The sequence below is a fragment of the Rhineura floridana genome, chromosome 2 (genome assembly GCF_030035675.1).
Source record: "Rhineura floridana isolate rRhiFlo1 chromosome 2, rRhiFlo1.hap2, whole genome shotgun sequence".
NCBI lineage: Eukaryota > Metazoa > Chordata > Lepidosauria > Squamata > Rhineuridae > Rhineura > Rhineura floridana.
This window is the reverse complement of record NC_084481.1, coordinates 109,856,723-109,875,176: the sequence shown is the minus strand read 5'-3', so window position 1 is coordinate 109,875,176 and position 18,454 is coordinate 109,856,723. Positions and strand designations below refer to the sequence as shown.

The following is an 18,454-nucleotide window of genomic DNA, read 5'->3' as shown; positions in this document are numbered from 1 at the left end:
ACACTTCATTAAAATTGCAAAGTAAATCAAACATATTTACAGTGAATATCTGAATGATATCAACTGTTTTAATATTTTTGCTTCCTCTCTGCTAAAACAAGATCAGCAGAGCACATCTTGTTTGTATTATTTGGGCTGATTGCAGGTGTTGCCACCACTCACCATATGCTCAGAGGCACATGTTACCTAATTCTTCCAAGCTACACAGGAAGTGGATTGGACTGTGAAAGACCAACCCAAATGGTGTTTGCATTTTGACCAATTTGGAGGGCACTACAATATCTCAGAGAGGAGGTCAGGTCTCATGCTCCTCTGGTGCATTCACTGTAGCTGCCCAGTTTCCCTGCTTTTTAAGGTTTGATAGAAATAACTGTGGGCTATAGGTACATTCTTAAACCGCAAAGTTTTTTGCCTATTAGTGAATTTCTCTGCTTTTTAATCTGGGAGATAAATGAGATCCTGTGCAAATTTGCTGGGAATGGATTATTTGCATGCTAATTGAGGTCAGTGGGATTTACTCCCCAGCAATCATGCTTAGGATAGGTGAAACTGACCACAGGGGATGGGGAGGGGAGGAGGTGGAGGAGGGAGGGGAGGAGGTGGAGGAGGAAGGGGAGAGGGGCAGAGGGGGATGGGAGCAGGCAGAAGGGGGAGGGGAGAAGGACAGGTTTTATCATCTGCATGTTTATTGAGTTCAGTGGGATTTACTCTTGTGCAATCATGCTGCCTTCATAGGTAAAAATGACCGGGGGGGAGGGAGGGCTGGAGTGGGTAGGGGAGTGGGAAGAAGGAAGTGAGGAGGAAGGGACAGGAAAGGGAAAGGAGGGGAAAGACAGGTCTGATCATTTGCATGCTTACTGAGTTCAATGGGATGTACTCCTATGCAATCATGGTTAGGATAGGTAAAACTTATAATGGGGTGGAGGAGGGGAAGGGGAGAGGAGAGGGAAGGAGAAAGGGAGTGGAGAGGGGAGCAGAACAAGGGGGAGGGGTAAGGAGAGGATTGGAGGGGGACAGACAAAGGGAGGGGAGGGCAGGTTTGATCATATGCATGCTTATTGAGTTCAGTGGTATTTATTCCCATGCAATCATGCTTAAAATAGGTAAAACTGACCATGGGGAGGAGGAGGGCAGGAAGGGGGAGGGGCAGGGAGGGGGGAGGAGATTGGATGGGTGGGTACTGGGCAGAGGGGAAGCCCCTTTCCTTTCCAAAAGGAAAACATTATGAACAGTATCATTGCTTTTCAGCATTTCCCCCCACCTTTTTATTCTACTGCAGGCACATGTAGCCTTCCACCCAAATTTAAACCAAAGCTGTCTCTGGCCACATCCACATCAGGCCTCTATTTCACTTTAGGCAGTCGTCGCTTCTCCCAAAGAATCCTGGGAAGTGTAGTTAGTGAAGGGTGCTGAGAGTTGCTAGGAGAGGCCCTGTTCCTCTCACAGAGCTTCAGTCATAGTGGCTGACTGTTAAACCACTCTGGCCACTAAAGCTCTGTCAGTGGAATTGGAGTCTTCTCTCAGCACCCTTCACAAACTATACTTCCCAGGATTCTCTGGGGGAAGCCATGACTGTCTCAAGTGAAATCAAAGTCTGGTGTGGGTGTGGCCCCCTGATTAGGCAAGCCCAGCAGCTGTGAGTCTGGCTTTTAGAACACTGGCAGTTGATTCTTACTGAGCATGCCCGACATTATCATTGAGTTCAAGCCAAAACGTCTTAAATTAATTAAAAATGAGCCAGTTTTTTTAAAAAAAAACTTTTAAACTGCAGAAGATGAAGGTCAGAGTATGGGGCAAGGTCAGTCACAGGATTACAGGTCCTCTGTGAACATGGCTGATTTTTAATTAATGTCAACAGATTATGAGAATTTTGACTGAAAAAAGTCCAAAAGGGGTCTGGGTTTTTCCCCTCTCTTTTTAGACTTGAACTCTCGATTCTCTCTGACTGTTTTGTGTATCACTATGAAAATGTACAGGGTTGTTAAGCAAGTGTTTCTGAGTTCAGGACTACATGTTTTGTAAGGTTTTGTTTTGAAATGAGCTTATGAGAAGCATCAGAATGGCATGAGGGTATTTTCAATTTAACATCGTGGAATGCGAAAAATCCAGGCTGGCTATAGTATACAGCCACTTTCATGGCTGTATAAAGTCTGGATTCTCTCTAAGTGTTTTTTGTATCACCATAAAAACTTAAGAGGGTTGTTAAGCAAGTGCTTCTGAGTTAAGTACTATTTGTTTTATAAGATTTTGTTTTGAAAGTAGTTTATGGAAAGCAATAGAATGACACGGGGGTATTTTCAATTTAACATGGCAGAATGTGAAAAAACCATGCTGGCTATAGTATACAGCCATACTCATGGCTGTATAATAACCTAGTAAATCCTCTCAAGAAATTAAAGCTGTTTCCCTCACCCTGAAAAAACAGGGGCCCAGCATTGATTGCTTCAAGTCAAATCTTTATAGGTCAAGGCAGAATAAGTATTTTCCTCTTGAAAAGTCACTAGGACTTCATTTCCAGAGCCTCCCCTGGGAATAGGCTAATCCATCTATCCACAAATCTCCGCATATACATATAGCCCAAACTACAGTTTAGCTGATAAGCAGGAGATGAGGCAGAAGGAGACAATGCAGTTTTTATTCTACAGACAGTAGAATGTCAATAGAGTAAAAGGATACAGAGAGGGGGGAGGAAAGAAAATGTGGTGGTGGGGCAGTTTTTAAATACAATCTTTAACCCATTGTCCATTTCAGTGCAAACTGATTTTTTTAAAACATTCCTTGCTAAAGAATCTAAAGCTTACAAACCAAGTCAGCAGAAATGGTTCAAAGTAGTAACTTTAAACAAAGGGATATTTTTGCCTGAAGAGCAGGATATGTCATTCTCATTCCTTCTTTCTTCCAAATAAGCTCACAAAGAAATTTAATGGGGGATTTCAATATGAATGGATGGTTATGGGGATTTGGGCTGTGAAGAGGAAGGGAAATGAGAATGCCCATATCTCTGTTGAAAGCACCACATTTTATTATATAAAAGGGACCTGGATATGAACTATGCCTTTGGACCATAACTTCAAACGGGAATCATTTTATAATAATGCACCTAACATCATGTTATCGCAAAGCTAGTAGGGTTGTTTCTACATTTAACTTTCAGACCATCATAGTCATCATATGATATCCCAAATTCCTTCATTACACCACAAACAAGTCACTGTGTCCATTGAATGAGAACCATAACTCTCAGACCACGAAAAAGCTTTGCATGTGGAAGATTCCAGATTCAATCCCTGGCAAATCCAATTAAAGCAGCTACATTTCCCCCTGAAACTCATGTTAGTAAGCACAGCCACCGCTTCTGGTCTGCAAAATGACACTGGGAGGGGGGCCATTTGGAGAAGAGAAGCGACAGGTGGGAGGAGGCACACTTTTCCTTTCCTCCCAGCAACCTTTCCTCCCAGAAGTCACACTCCTCTTACAGCCACCTACCAAGCTGGTTTTCTTTAACTGTGTCTTTTAGATCTATGCCACTGGTCTGGCATCTTGGCCTTAGCAAAAGACAGCTGGGGGAAGGTGGTAGATTGTTGTTTCCTTGGCTAAAACAACTAAATGTTTTGTGGCATCTTAATGTGTTTTCCCCCCAGTTTTTTTAGTCACTTTGGTGAGAAAAGCGTCTAACAAACATAACACACATAAAAATAAAAAAAAAACTAACATGTTTTCTCTGGCTGACAATCTTCCCCTACAATTCCCCTCCTGCTTGAGAATCCTGGTCCAAAGCATGGACTTAAAACCCTGCCTGGGGGAAAAACCAGCTGGAGGTGCTTGCAAGATAGAAAGGATTAAGGACCCCTCCTCCTATCTGCCATTTCTCCCACAAATCGCTCCCCCAACACCACTTTGTAGCAAAGCAGCAGCAGCAGCAGCAAGAGCCATGGTCTACTAAAACAAGTGAAAGTAATCCTAAAAGTCCTCCCTCAGGTATCTGGGCTGAGACTGAAGGTGCTGTCTGCCCATCAGTGTACACTGGGATTAGTAATAGGGCCTAGTGATGTAACTCACTATAAGGCAGCTCTCTTTATCTGGGGTTTAGTTCAACAAAGCATTTGTTTGCATGTGGAAGCCAACAGTGACCCCTTGGGGTTTGTCATTGTGATGTGCAATCAAAAGCACAACAGCTTTGTTTTTAAAAAAGGAAGGTGACTTTTTGCCTGCTCCCCATAGCAGAAAGTCAGATATGCAGGCCCCACAATCATCCCTGTCACATGTATAGTCAGAGTGAAGCTGTTCAAATGGCAGAGAGCAGATGTGCTGCATCTTACAAGGTAACATTAAAGCCCCTGGTGTTTGGGATGGTTTCCTTTTCCTTTCAAATCCCTCTTTCCTTCTTTCTTCCTTCTTCAGATATGGATCTGAACACCCATGCATTCTAAAATGTGTTTTCAATCGTTTTTGTGTTTGCATGCCTTTCCATTTAGCATTTTTCTAGTTTTCTTCTAGGTTCCATCAGCCTACAGAAAATTAGAAAGGACAACAAATGCATAGTTTGGCAGACTAGTGGAATGACAATAAGCAAACATGTCAGATGAAAGGCTTTTCAGCCCTAAATCAAGTTGCAGTCCTAGATTTTCCATTTGAATAGCTTCTTCTATTTTAGGTTACAAGGTCATCTAACTCTAACTTAAAAAAAAAAAACCTGAACATCATCGTTCTTCAGTAGTACTGCAAAATATTTAGGCCACATAACCCTGCCTTAGTATATCTGTAGCAGTAGTTATTCAACAGACAGAAAATTATAGGGACATATGAATGACAAACAGAGATAGGAAGAAAAAAAAATAGCAGAGCCTGGCTTTGGTCTCCTACACTGTATGCAAATGAATATTTGACCCAGAAATCAAATGCTGTCTTACAGTCAGTGGGTCAGAAGTCTTGCTGAGAGAATTATTCAACACTGAATAATTTACTCAGTGGCCTTAGCATCTTGCCCTGTTTGCTGAATGTCTGGGCGAATCATGTTTGCACCAGTTTATTTGCTACTGAGATCTATTGACAATTCTCAGACAACATTACCAATATTGGGGCTTGACTCCAATGATACCCTCACCGAAGTCAATTATGTATTTTCTGAAGCCTTAGCTGTAACCCAAGGTCAGGTTAGAACCTTCCTGTGATGCACCTGCTCTTGGTTTTTGCCACATTGGGATATGAATTGTGAGGTTTCATCTGTGAGAGGCTAGGAGAGAAATCTAGGAAGTTTCTATCTCACAAAAAGTTATCATGCCATATGGCCTAAGGCTGCCATCCATATTTGTGCTTCTGGGTTATGATTATTATTGGTGTTGCATTGGAGGCTTTTGGTGAGTTCTACAGCAGGGGCTCAAATCTGCTACATAGTGGCATGGTTGTACATACACAGCACATAAAGACTTCTAGTTGATATTCATTTTTTAAACTTAACAAACGACAGTTCTTGCCCTGCAGTGCAGCCACTCAGATTAACTAAAAAAGAGGCAGCAGTTGCATGAGGGACTGGTTAACAATAACATCCAGGCCACAATCACACCATACATTTATTCTACTATTATTCTACTTTAAACAGTCTTGGTTTCCTCCAAAGAATCCTGAGAAGAGTAGTTTGTGTTGAGAGTTGTTAGGAGACCCCTATTTCTCTCACAGAGCTACAATTCCCAGAATGGTTTAACAGTCAGTCCCTCTTCCAGAGATCTCTGGTGACTGTAGCTCTGTGAGGGGAATAGGGTGTCTCCTAACAACTCTCAGCACCCTTCACTTCCCAGGATTCTTTGGGGGAAGCCATGCCTTTTTAAAGTACAAAAATAGTGGAATAAATGCATGGTGTGAATGTGGTCCCAGTCAAGTGCTAAGGCAACTATATCATTCCACTACTACTACACATTATGTACTGATTCCAACAGCAAACTACCAGAACATAAAAGATTTTGGTTTAGCTAGACTAGAGTAGTTAAATGGGATGGTTTCATTATGAAAGCAGCTTATTTTCCCTACAACTTTGGAGGGCAAGGGTAACCACTGTGGTACCCTTCATGTGTTGTTGGGCTTCAACTCTCATCAGCCATAGCCAACATGGTCTATGGCCAAGTGATGATGTGACTTGTAGTCCAGCAGCATCTGGAGGACACTATGTTAGTGACTCCTACTACATAACAGTAACAGAATAAGTTGGGAAAGGAAGACAGAATTCCTTGGGATCAATATGGCCTCTTTATCTCAAGACCATATTACCTGCCTATACAAAAAAAATATGTAACTCACCTGACAAGCCAAGTCTTGGTATCAGAATGCTGGACTAGATGGCCCCTTAGTCTAAAGATGCAGGGCTCTCAAAAAATTCTTAGCAGAAACAAGACAGCCATTAATTCCACAGTCATCACAGTCATGCTGTGTAGACTGTCTGGAAACCAGTGTGAGCTTATACCCTCTGCATGACTCAGAATATATGTAGATTATATGTATCAGAAACACTATATTCACCCGCTCCCAATAGTCAATGCATAAGCATATCCCTAATTTATTCAAACAGGAGGCCTCAGGCTTTGGGTGGTATAAAAATCGAATAAAATAAATAAGTAAATAAATAAAGAAAAAATATTGGCTCCTTAGAACCCAAAAATGAGCTGGTAATACAGAAGCCCACCTATCTTTCCTTCCTTCTACCAGGTTGATGGTTGGCAATGCTGTCTGAAGAAGAAAGTTGATGATGAACACCCAGTTATCAGGAGTTAGGTTGACGCTACAAGGGAAAGGCTAGTGAAAACCAGTTTTGACAAGTTAGCCAGGCAAACATGACATGCAAGTCACTGAGTAAGTATCCCTATGCAATTTTGTGGTGTCACGTTCTACAGAGGCTGATGCAGTGTAACACAATATCCATACTTAAACCAGTCCTATACGAGTCACACTTTTAAAAACAAAACAAATGTAGTCTTACACCTGCTAAAGCATAAAAAATACTGTTTAAAAAAGTAAAAACGTTTAAAAAGTAGCAAAATGTTTATTACAGAAAAGCAAAGTAGTATATCCACTAAAATTATGACACAAAGATGTAAATAAAACAGAATCACTACCCTGACCTATTCTTAAAGAAATTGTGCCCTCTCATTTGAACTGATTCAAATGTTCAGCAAGGTATATAGTATACTCTGTATCCCTTCACATGTCTGGGGGGTGGGGGTGGAGGTTTGAAACACCCCATTATTATTATTGTTGTTGTTGTTGTTGTTCTTATTATGTACAAGCAAAGCAAGCACAGAAGGGTAAATGTCTTCTTTGCTCTGATACATATGTGTATCTGCAGTAGTGCAGTCCCACATGCTCCAATTACTGTTTGATTGGCTCTCCAATCAATATTGAGATATCTCAACAGTTGTATTAATAGTTCAGCACACAAGGGACGTCTTGAGGGACAGGACACTGGCAGGCAGGGCCAATGCCAGAGGGCAGCCAGGTTGGACCCTGGCTAAGGGTCCCTGCAGCCCAGAGGGGCCCTTGAAGGGCCCCTCCTTACGGTGGAAAGGTGGTGCTCCCGTTCCGTGATTCGCGGCAGTGTCTCATCCTGCAATCTGACCCTGTCATGGATCATGGAGAGGGAGCTGCAAGGCACCCCCCAGTACAGACAGCGCGAACTTCAATAAACCTACATGCATACCCCACCTACCTCTCCTGCCAGTGTGAATGTTGTGTGCACTGTGCATGCACGTCATTCACACAAGGCAAGATTGGATGTGCAGGTGAGCTTATTAGCTCCGCACCACCTGTATCGGGGGGGCTTGGGCTATGGCGCCATGGGCCCAGGTCAGGCTGGTGCCCAAGGGCCCAGTTATATCTGCTGCCAGCCCTGCTGGCAGGCATGGAAAACAGCCAACAATGGCCCCTTAAGTTTTATTATGGTGACAATTTATTGGCTCAGAGCTGGAATCAACATAACCCAGAAGTGAAATAGAGTAATTTGGAACTAGTTGGCCCTGTAAGATGTTTCTGATATCACTTGCTAATGATGTCTGATGACACTATACTCTTTGGCTGCAATCCTAAGCCATTCACTTAGAACTTCTATTAAAATGAATGAGAACTTACTTCTGTGCATTTAGGATCAGTGCATGAGATTTTCCTCACGGCCTCTACCATGAATTGTGAACACCAGTTTCAGCCTGCACTGGGAAGCTATATACAAAATTTATTTAGACTATCAAGAGTTAGGGATGACATACACCTTTGTTTCATTCACATTTTAAAGTGAACTGACCTAATTTGCACCTCCTGGAGTGATACATGCATTGGAACGCAACTGTCCTTCAGATTTCACACTTCTCTGAATTTCGCAGTACATTTTTTGCTGGAGTTTCAGATTCTGCAGATTGCCTCCTGTCAGTCCAAGCTTCCTATGTACTCTTCAATTCTTGTGTTGTTTTTGTCAACCACAATGTAATCAACTGCTTCATCAGTCATGAAGCTGCCTAAACCACTACTCTTTTTCTTGTGAGATGGGGTGGATTCTCCAGTTCTCAGCTAAGAAAAAGTACCATATTGTGTATTTTAGGATAAAATACATATAAAATTATTTAGATATGTATTTTGTGATAAAATATGTATTTAAGTATGTATTTAAATATGTTTTCAAAGATGGATTTTTGTACCTATGTTTTAAAAATTGCTGATTAATGCGGAAATGAGATGGAGCTGACTTATGAAGAAACACATACAAATTGGCACAGACCAGAAACAGACTGATCGTCCCATCTGTACTGAAAGCCACGGACTATAAATCTGATGTGACACAAATCTTTCTGTTAAACAAAGACACTACTAGGCCATAATCATAAGATTTTTACTACAATACACCCAGATTCTGTGGCCAGAACTAACATTACAAAGGATACGTGACTGCTACTGAAAACTGCAGCTCAACATCTCCTTCTCTTCTCTCCCCCCATGAGGTCTAGCAATACAAAATGTGACATCATCACACCTGAGTTATCCTGACACTGTGAGCGGCAGCCAAAGTAGGGAAGAACCTCTTGAGTGTGATGCTAAGTTACATGTTTTGCATTAGGGGGGAGCAATGAGAAAAAACAGAATGGCTATTTTCTTGGTCATAGCCGTGCACCCTCCATAATGCCTAGTTCCAGCCTGTGCCACTCTTTTCATAAAACATTTATAGATTCTTATATGCAATTGATTACCTAAGATGTTCTCTACACCTAGTTTATTCCACTGCTCCTCTAAGATATGGTCTCCTCTCCTCTCCCTACTTAATATTGTGCAGCCAAGACTTTTGTTTTCTACAAAAATACTTTTTGGTAGTATTTAGAAGGTAAATGGCTTATAGAAGGACATCTGCATTTCTCCTTCTTTCAGCTTATGCACGGAAAGGGAATCAGTTCCCTATACAGCTTTGATGCAAGGCTAAGCTGCACTGAAGTACAATTTAATGCATGCAGCTGCTATACATTTGTGCTATACATAAATTCTGCTGGATACCTTCAGTCCTTCCCCTTCCCTCCACAGGTGATGTTGAATGCTGCTGTCATCGTTTCACTCTTCAATAGAGGGCACATAATCTGCCACAGCAGGTGGCTCTATTGTCTCCCTTGCTCTGTCTAGCTTGTGATAGACTCTTAATTGCATTTTCCTGGAAACAGAAAAAAACTTGAACTCTAACCTCCTGTTTTAGATGGCATCATGTAGCTTACAGCAATAAATTAATATTTCCATTTGAGAGGTACTCCAGGAGTCACCCAAGGAAAAAAAAGGAATTTCCAAGGGAAACATTATTTGCTGTGCTTATTATGCTTCATTTCTTTCCATTCTCAATAACAGGCAAAGAGTCAAGCATCCAACTTGCATGGGTTGAAATTATTACAGGAAAAGGTAAGGAGGCCTTTGGCATTGTAAGCTCACTATTATAGACCAAATGTGAATCAGCAAGACATACACGGTTCTTAACAAAGGTACATTTTGAAAGGTTTTTGTACCAGACAAAAATATCCAGCTTCAGCCATGTTGGAAAGACAGCAAAAAAAAGAGAGGCATTTAATTTAATTGTTTGGCACAAAATCGGGGCGTCAGGAAACACATTTTTTAAAAAAGATTGTGCAATTTTCTAAAATGTAAGATTGTCCACTAAAATAACTTAGCCACCATTATACTTTTGATATTTACAAAAGAACAACAATAAACACTGCAATTACCCACCATGATTTGGCATTAGCCAAAAGATAACATGGAGATGTCAAGGTGGAAGATGCACAGTGGCATAATGATGCAAACACCAAGTAAATAAGTGACACCTTATCCTACTCTGCATCTGTCTTAGAATTGTTTCAAAGATTTTTAAAATATTTTTTAAATAAGCTTTAAATGTTTTATCACTAGATGTTTGCTGCCCTGGGCTCTCTTTGGGAGGAAGGGCAGGATATACATTTAATAATAAATAAATAAAGACCATGAAGTCAATTGCTTGAACATCCTTTATCCAGGCCTCAAAATATTTTCTATAGAATCATCCTGTGATCTCAAATAGAAATGCTTGTGAATAAAAGCTTTGGAGGATTGCTGCTCTCGCAAGGGAAATGAAGTTGGGAGAGAGAATGAGATTGCAATGCTATGTGCAATTACTTTGGAATAAGTCCCAACTATTCAATGGGATTTACTTCCAAGTAGACACACATAGGAGTTGCTTATAAATTTCCAGTAATATCCTTTCATTTCTGCTTCAAGAATATTTTGTTAAATCTACTGACAGCTATTAGAAAGCTCCTGCTAAGTTTCCTATTATAGTCTCCCTATGTTATTGCAGCTAATAATACAACAGAAAACAGAATGTACAGCAACGTGAGCTTTCATTACAAGTTCCTATTGGATATCTGACTATTAAATGCAGCTTAAAAATTTCATCATCTCAGTTTTTTATATCAAAATCAATTACAAGTACACAAAGAGTGTGAACAGTTAAGAGTAGTCTGGTGACAGAAGAGAAATGCAATAGTTGAAGGTATGTTGACACTAGCACATTTTCTCACGACCTATCACTATAATTACTTCCTGGATTTTATTTTTATTTTATTTTTGGCTATATGAAACTTTCTACCTCATCAGCAACTTGCTACCCTTCTTGTGATTTGGCAGATGTGTCACAATGTCCCCAATTCTATCCATAGGGATCTAAAAATATCCCAACCTGGAATGTAATTCTGATGACCAGCCCAGAAATGTTTAAAAATGTTTGACTGCTGTAAACTGGCCAGAGAGCTTCAGCTATGGGGCGGTATACAAATGCAATAAATAAATAAAATAAAATTAAAGACCCTGGCAACAAAGGGAGATGAAGAGTAGCATCAGGAGGATGCATCTTGTGCTGGGACACAGCATTTGTGTCATGAGTTGGAGAGGAGTGATTTCTGCACACAACTGATCCTCCTCTATTTAAATAAACAGAAAACCTTTCCCTGAGCATCAGATATGAAAGGCACACAATTTGTGTCTGTGGGACAGAGAACAAGAAAGTTGAACTTTGCTGGCTACCAGAAATAATGATTAGCTACCAATACAGAGATTCCTGTCTGCACCTCCACTAAACACGAGCAGTGTAAGGGTTCCTTTTCTTTAAAAAGAAAATGAAGAAAATAATTCTGTATATATCCACACATTCCCCACAGACACCATGTCTGTGTTTTTGCTATGTTCTCCTGAGTAATCTCACCTGGGTAAAGACATAAATACATCAGGGTTTTACTCAATGGATTAAGAGCACAGGAAAATACTGTACATATGAGAGATGATAGGATTATCTGTTTTAGTATGTTATATGTAGAATACAATTGTGCATTGTAGCTTTACAATAAGGAATTGAGCCCACAATCAATAACAGAAGACGCACATATACAAAAATTGCATATATTACTAGGGGCTTTGCCCCTGTGTACTTTGTGCACCAAGCCAACCCCAACAGACTCCCAACCCCTCCCTGGGAGTCCCAAACACACACATACAGAGCTAGGGGCTGCCAAACACACACAGGGACTCCAAATACCCCGCCCCATGGACTCCCAAACACACACACACACTCACACCAGGCACTTCCAAACACATACACAGGGACTCCCAAACACACATACACACACATGCAACTCCCAAAACACCGCCCACTGGCAAATCCCAAAACGGCCGGCTGCACACCCACAGGCAACTCCCAAACCTCCTACCCCACAGGCAGCTCCCAAATATCGCCTCCACCCTGAAGCAACATGTCCAACACCAACACAGGCCTGCCTGCTCCCTCACCTGCTCACCCCCACTCGCTCCCCTAATACTCGCTCACTTGCCCACCTGCCATCCTTGCTTCGCTCACTCCCTCGCCTCCACTGGTTTGCTCACTCCCACCTTACAATCCCACAGGCACCCACAGTCCCCAACCCAACCCACTTGCCTTGGTTGTTGCTCCACCACTACCACCCTGGACACCCTGGACTTGATCAGCCATTTTTGTGTGTTGTCTCCCTGACACTGCCCACTCTCCCAACATCATGTTGTGTGATGCCACGACAGAGTACCATCTTACCTTTTTATTATATAGTAAGATGTACTATAAAACATGGAATGAGAGAAAAGAGATGAGCTTAAAGGAAAAGAAATGTAAGAAGGGATCCTAGTGAAGGCACAGATTTTGTCTCAGCTTCTGAGGTTGTAACAGTGTAACAGATCAACAATATTCCACAGAAGATATTTCAGACTGAGTATTACAAACATTTATTAGAATGAATCCTATCAATGAATCCTATTTGAGAATGATCTCCCAAATTATTGTTAAAAGCCATGTTGAAACTCTAATTGTAAATGTACTTTATGGCGACCCTATGAATAGGGTTTTCATGAGGCTGAGAGGCAGTGACTGGCCCAAGGTCACCCAGTGAGCTTCATGGCTATGTGGGGATTTGAACCCTGGTCTCCCAGGTCATAGTCCAACACCTTAACCACTACACCACACTGGCTCTATTACTTTATAATCTGAAGTTGTTTTCACAAAAATATGCTTGTGATAAATTTTCTTCAGGGCTGCTTCTTTTTAATTGGGGTTATAAATATGAACACGCTTGTGACACTTTTCAGAAAAAAGTTCATGGTGTTCAAAATTGCAGGTCTAACATGCATGCTCATCTAAAAGTGCATACTATGATGAGAGTGCAAAAGCCATCTGACCTAGCTCATAAAAATGTTACTTAAAAAAAACAAAATACCAACCTTGTCAGTTTTGCGCAACAGCCTGTTTAAATATGCCCTCACATAGTAGTGGAAGCTGCTTCCCCCCCCACAACAAATCCTGAACTTTATTAGCTTGCTATATTACTTATTAAATTTATGTCCCAACCTTTATCCTGAAGGAGTCTAGGATGGCAAACAAAACAATTTAATAACAAAAAACATCCTAAAATCAGTTGCAGATAAAAACATTTTAAAAAACAGTTGCAGATAAAAACATTCTTCCATCCCATGAGATCTGGGTTGCCAGGAACATTCTCCTTTAGCCATCAAACGCCTGGGTAAATAGGAAAGTTTTCAGATTCTCCTAAAAATAATTAATGTAGGAGATGGACACACTTCTCTGAAGAGGGCATTCCACAAATGGGGAACCACCACTGAAAAGGCCCTGTCATGAATCAGTGCCAACCAGGTAGTCCCCGGTGGTGGCACCACCAAGAAAGTCTGATCTGTCGACCATACAGTCTGAGACAGTTGATACTGGAGAATGTGCTCTTCTAGGTACTTAGGTTCTAAGACATTTAGGGCTTTATATGCTAGTATTAATACCATGAATTGGTCTTGGTAGCTCATTGGCAGCCAGAGCAGTGCTTTCAGGACCAGTGACATATGGTCCCATTAGGCTGCTCCACTTCCCAGGCTAGCAGCTGCATTGTGCTCTAGCTGCAGCCTCTAGCCTGTCTTCAAGGGCAATCCCACATACAAGTGCATTACACACCACGTCAACAGATCATGGTCAACTGAGGCCAAGCTATTCCGGTCCAGGAATGGTCATACTGGCAAATCAGCCTAACTTGGGCATAAGCATTCCTATAGAATGATAGAGTTGGAAGGGGCCTATAAGGCCATCGAGTAAAACCCCCTGCTCAATGCAGGAATCCAAATTAAAGCATGGCTGTCCAGCTGCCTCTTGAATGCTTCCAGTGTTGGAGAGCTCACCACCTCCATAGGTAATTGGTTCCATTGTCGTACCACTCTAACAGTTAGGAAGTTTTTCCTGATGTTCAGTTGAAATCTGGCTTCCTGCAACTTGAGCCCATTATTCCCTGTCCTGCACTCTGGGATGATCAAGAAGAGATCCTGGCTCTCCTCTGTGTGGCAACCTTTCAAGTACTTGCAGAGTGCTGTCATATCTCCCTCAGTCTTCTCTTCTCCAGGCTAAACATGCCCAGTTCAGTCTCTCCTCATAAGGCTTTGTTTCCAGTCCCCTGATCATCCTTGTTGCCCTTCTTTGAACCTGTTCCAGGTTGTCTGCATCCTTCTTAAAGTGTGGTGTCCAGAATTGGATGCAGTACTCAAAATGAGGCCTAATCAGTGCTGAAAAGAGGGAAACTAGTACTTCATGCAATTTGGAAACTATACTTCTGTTAATGCAGCCTAAAATGGCATTTGGCTTTTTTGCAGCCACATCACACTGTTGGCTCATATTCAGGCTGTGATCAACAATTCCAAGGTCCTTCTTACATGTAGTATTGCTGAGCCCAGTATCTCCCATCTTATAACTGTGTGTTTGGTTTCTTTTTCCTACATGTAGAACTTTGCACTTATCCGTGTTAAATTTCATCCTGTTGTTTTCAGCCCAATGCTCCAGCCTATCAAGATCACTTTGAATTTTATTTCTGTCTTCCAAGGTATCAGCTATCCCTCCCAATGCTGTATCATCTGCAATTTTGATAAGCATTCCCTGTACCTCCTTATCCAAGTCATTAATGAAAATGTTGAAGAGCACTAGGCCCAGGAGCAAGCCCTGCGGTACTCCACTCGTTACCTCCCCCAGTTTGAGAAGAAGACATTAATAAGCACTCTGAGTATGATTCTGTAGCCAACTGTAGATCCACCTGATCGTTGTTCCATCCAGCCCACATTTAGCTAGCTTGTGAATCTGAATATCATAGGGCACTTTGTCAAAATCTTTGCTGAAGTCAAGATATATTATATCCACAGCATTCCTACAGTCTACCAGGGAGGTTACCTGATCAAAACATGAGATACAACTAGTCTAGCAGGATTTGTTCTTGATAAATCCATGTTGGCTTTTAGTAATCACTGCATTGTTTTCAAGGCGCTTACAGATTGACTGCTTTATAGTGTCATAACAACTAGGTGTCACAACATAAGGACACAAATTTGCTTGAATGTGTTGAAACAACATAATGTAACGTAAAATTGTCTGAGGCTTGGATCAAACAGCGCCCTTCAATGAACTGAAGTAGATGGAGGCAATTTTTCCTTCCCACTGCAGCTCCATGTACAGTAGGGCCCCGCTTCCCGGCATTCCGCTAATGCAGCGGTTTTCCTCCCCTCTTTAAAAGCCGCTGTTGCGGCATTTTCGCGCAACGCACCCCATTAAAATCAATGGGGTTCTGCCTTACGGCGATTTCCGCTTTACGGCGGGGGTCCGGAACGGAACCCACCGTATAAGCGGGGCCCTACTGTACCATCTCTCATGTAATTTTTGAATCCCCCTAACCCTCCAGAGCAGAATTTCAGGAGGCTGCTGAGGATGGGGGGGGGGAAGCCTGATCATGCTTCATTCAATGAGTGGAACTCTGCTCATAGAACTCTGGATCTAACCTGTAGTAAATACACATTGTGGTACTTTATCAGGTTAAAAATTATATGTATGTAATTCCTTGGTAATCTAGGATTGTAAGCTTCCATACTGGACACTTCCAGACAATACAAGTCATGGTTTGTTGTTTCAACAATGCTCCTCAAGTTCACACACTCCTCTTTTGCTTTCCTTCACCTTAATGTGTAAGAGGAGGAGACTGGAATTTCCATTCACAGTTTGAAACAACCTGCAGTTTCCCGGTTTGTTCAAATCTGGGGAAGTGTGGTTTGTGCAAATCATAGTTAAGCTATGTTTTGACATCTTGGTTCAGGCCTGGTGCCAGCACCTGGCCAGGTTAGGCACTGGCTGAGAGCCCCTATAGCCCAAAAGAGCTCCTGAGGAGCCCCTCCTAAGGTTGGGAGGGTGGAGCTAACCCGCAATCTGCAGCACTGTCAGGTTGTGTGGCCCAGTGACCTGACGTTGCAGTGGATCACAGAGCAGGAGCTCCACCCTCCCTTGGTATACCCCCCTGCAGATAGTATGAGCTTAAATAAGCCCACACATCCTACCTACCTCCCATGTCGCCCCTTCAGTGCACCGCATGTGTATGCCTACCATCACCCAAGATGGCAGCAGGGTGCCAACCTTTAGAGATTCTTAACATAATCCAAGATAGCGGTGGAAGTATCAGCCCCTTAGGGACACCCATGCTGCCATCTTAGGTGATAGTAGGCATGCACACTCAGTGTGCTGATGCAACAAAATGGGAAGTAGGTGGGGCAGGCGAGCCTATTTAAGCCCAAGCCGCCTGCATCAGGAGGCGGTGTTGGGGAGCATAATGATGCAGGCCCAGGTGGTATGGTGCCCAAGGGCCCAGTCATGCCTGTTGCCAGCCCTGTCTTGGTTTGTCAAGTAAAGTACTGTCTACTTAGTAAACCTGCCTCAGCTGCATCTTACGGCTGAGTCACACAAGCATCACTTGTAACTCACAGCAGGGCATATAAAGAGCTTCCACTGAAGAATACTCTGCTTGAAATAGTAAGGATGGGGTGTTTGATATGCAATGGCCATTGCACATATAAAAGTTGTCATTTGATTCAGTTCCCCTTGTTCCAATAGAAATACAGCTCTAAGGGAATACAAAGAAATTATGTTTATCATTAGTTGGAGTAAGGACTGAGATAGCCAGCAAACAGGAAAAGTTTAGAGACTGATTATATCTGACAACAGCCCTAGATTATCATATGTACGCCGAATCTTACATGTTTTGTGCCACATTAGGAAGGAAGAGGAGGGATAAATAGGATAAAGAGTAGAGTTCCATTCTAAGTATCTGGAGCCTTGCCCTGAGTATGGATGGACAAAAGTAATTTATTAAGAGGAGCCAGTATACCAATTAGTGACTGAAGTTCTCAGATCATGTATTCTTTAATGATAAATTATTTGTAGTGGTGACTGTGTTAGCTACTCTTCAGCACTTACAAAACTAATAGAATTAGCTTCAGCAAGGCCAACCCCAACCTTCTTCTGAGCCTTCAGCAAACACTTCCAAGTACAAAAGCTAGAAGATTGCTGAAAATGAGATGTAAGAGGCTTTGCTTTCTCAAATTCTGCAGAAGGCTAAGACAGGAAGTCTTTCCCCCTCCTTCTCAATGCCTTCAAAGCATGGTACAAAGTAAAGAAACGACTGCTTCTATGTGTCTACAACACCCACCAAGTGAAAGAATGTCACTACTCCATCCTTGAGTCATCTCTAGAAGTAGGGATGGGGGAACTTCAAGTATCTTTAAGATATCCTCATAACTTCCAAGCATTTGCCTAATCCAACACAAAGTGAGAGACTGCCCCCTTCCCTTTCATGAGTCCTCTGTATGCACAAATTATGGCTGGTCATTAAAGCCAGCCAAAATTTATAGATCCCCTGCTTCATCCTGAAGAGTCTGACTAAAGGAGGCTGCAACAGAGACTCAAAGGAGTAACAAAGAGAAAGCCAGGTTGGCAGGCTGGAGAACAAGAAAGCTGGGATAATAAGAGGGAGCAGATGGACAAGAAAAGTCATCTAGAGAAACTGAGAAGCAGGCAAAGTCAGAATCCAGAGTCTGCTCAGGTGAAGGCCTTAAAACCAAGCCAGGTCAGGGAAAAGTAATGCGCTACCTGGTGGGTGGAGCAATAATGGAACCTACAAGGACACTGCTGCTCCCTTTTCCTCCATACCCTGTCCTAGGAAATGGCAATCTAACTTCCCTGGCAAATGGCTCAGAAAAACTCAAACCTGTTAATGCTTAATGTTGCAACACAGACCCTACAGCATCCAATGAAGAGGACACTGTTTATTGTGCATTGAAGAGGACTCTGAGGCAGGTCAATGCCAGAGAAGATGCTAATCTGCTTTGAGCAATGATCCTCCCAGGTAGATAGCTTGTTCCTCAGGGCCAGAGTGTATGCAACCTACCCTCCCCACATAGCTCTCCTAGGTGCTGAGAAGGCAGATGATGGGTTGTGCAATGATGTCAGGTCCTGGATTAAACAGCCTTCCTCCCCCACAAATATCCATAGACCCTGGGTCACAGTCCAATATGTCTGTCTAATGGCACCAGGCTTATGGAT

General features: G+C 42.3%; 1 protein-coding gene across 14 annotated transcripts in view; it reads right to left on the bottom strand.

The window, feature by feature from the left end:
• BRSK2 (BR serine/threonine kinase 2) overlaps positions 1 to 18,454 on the bottom strand; it is a 708,663-nt gene that overhangs the window by 383,367 nt on the left and 306,842 nt on the right. The window lies entirely within an intron of this gene.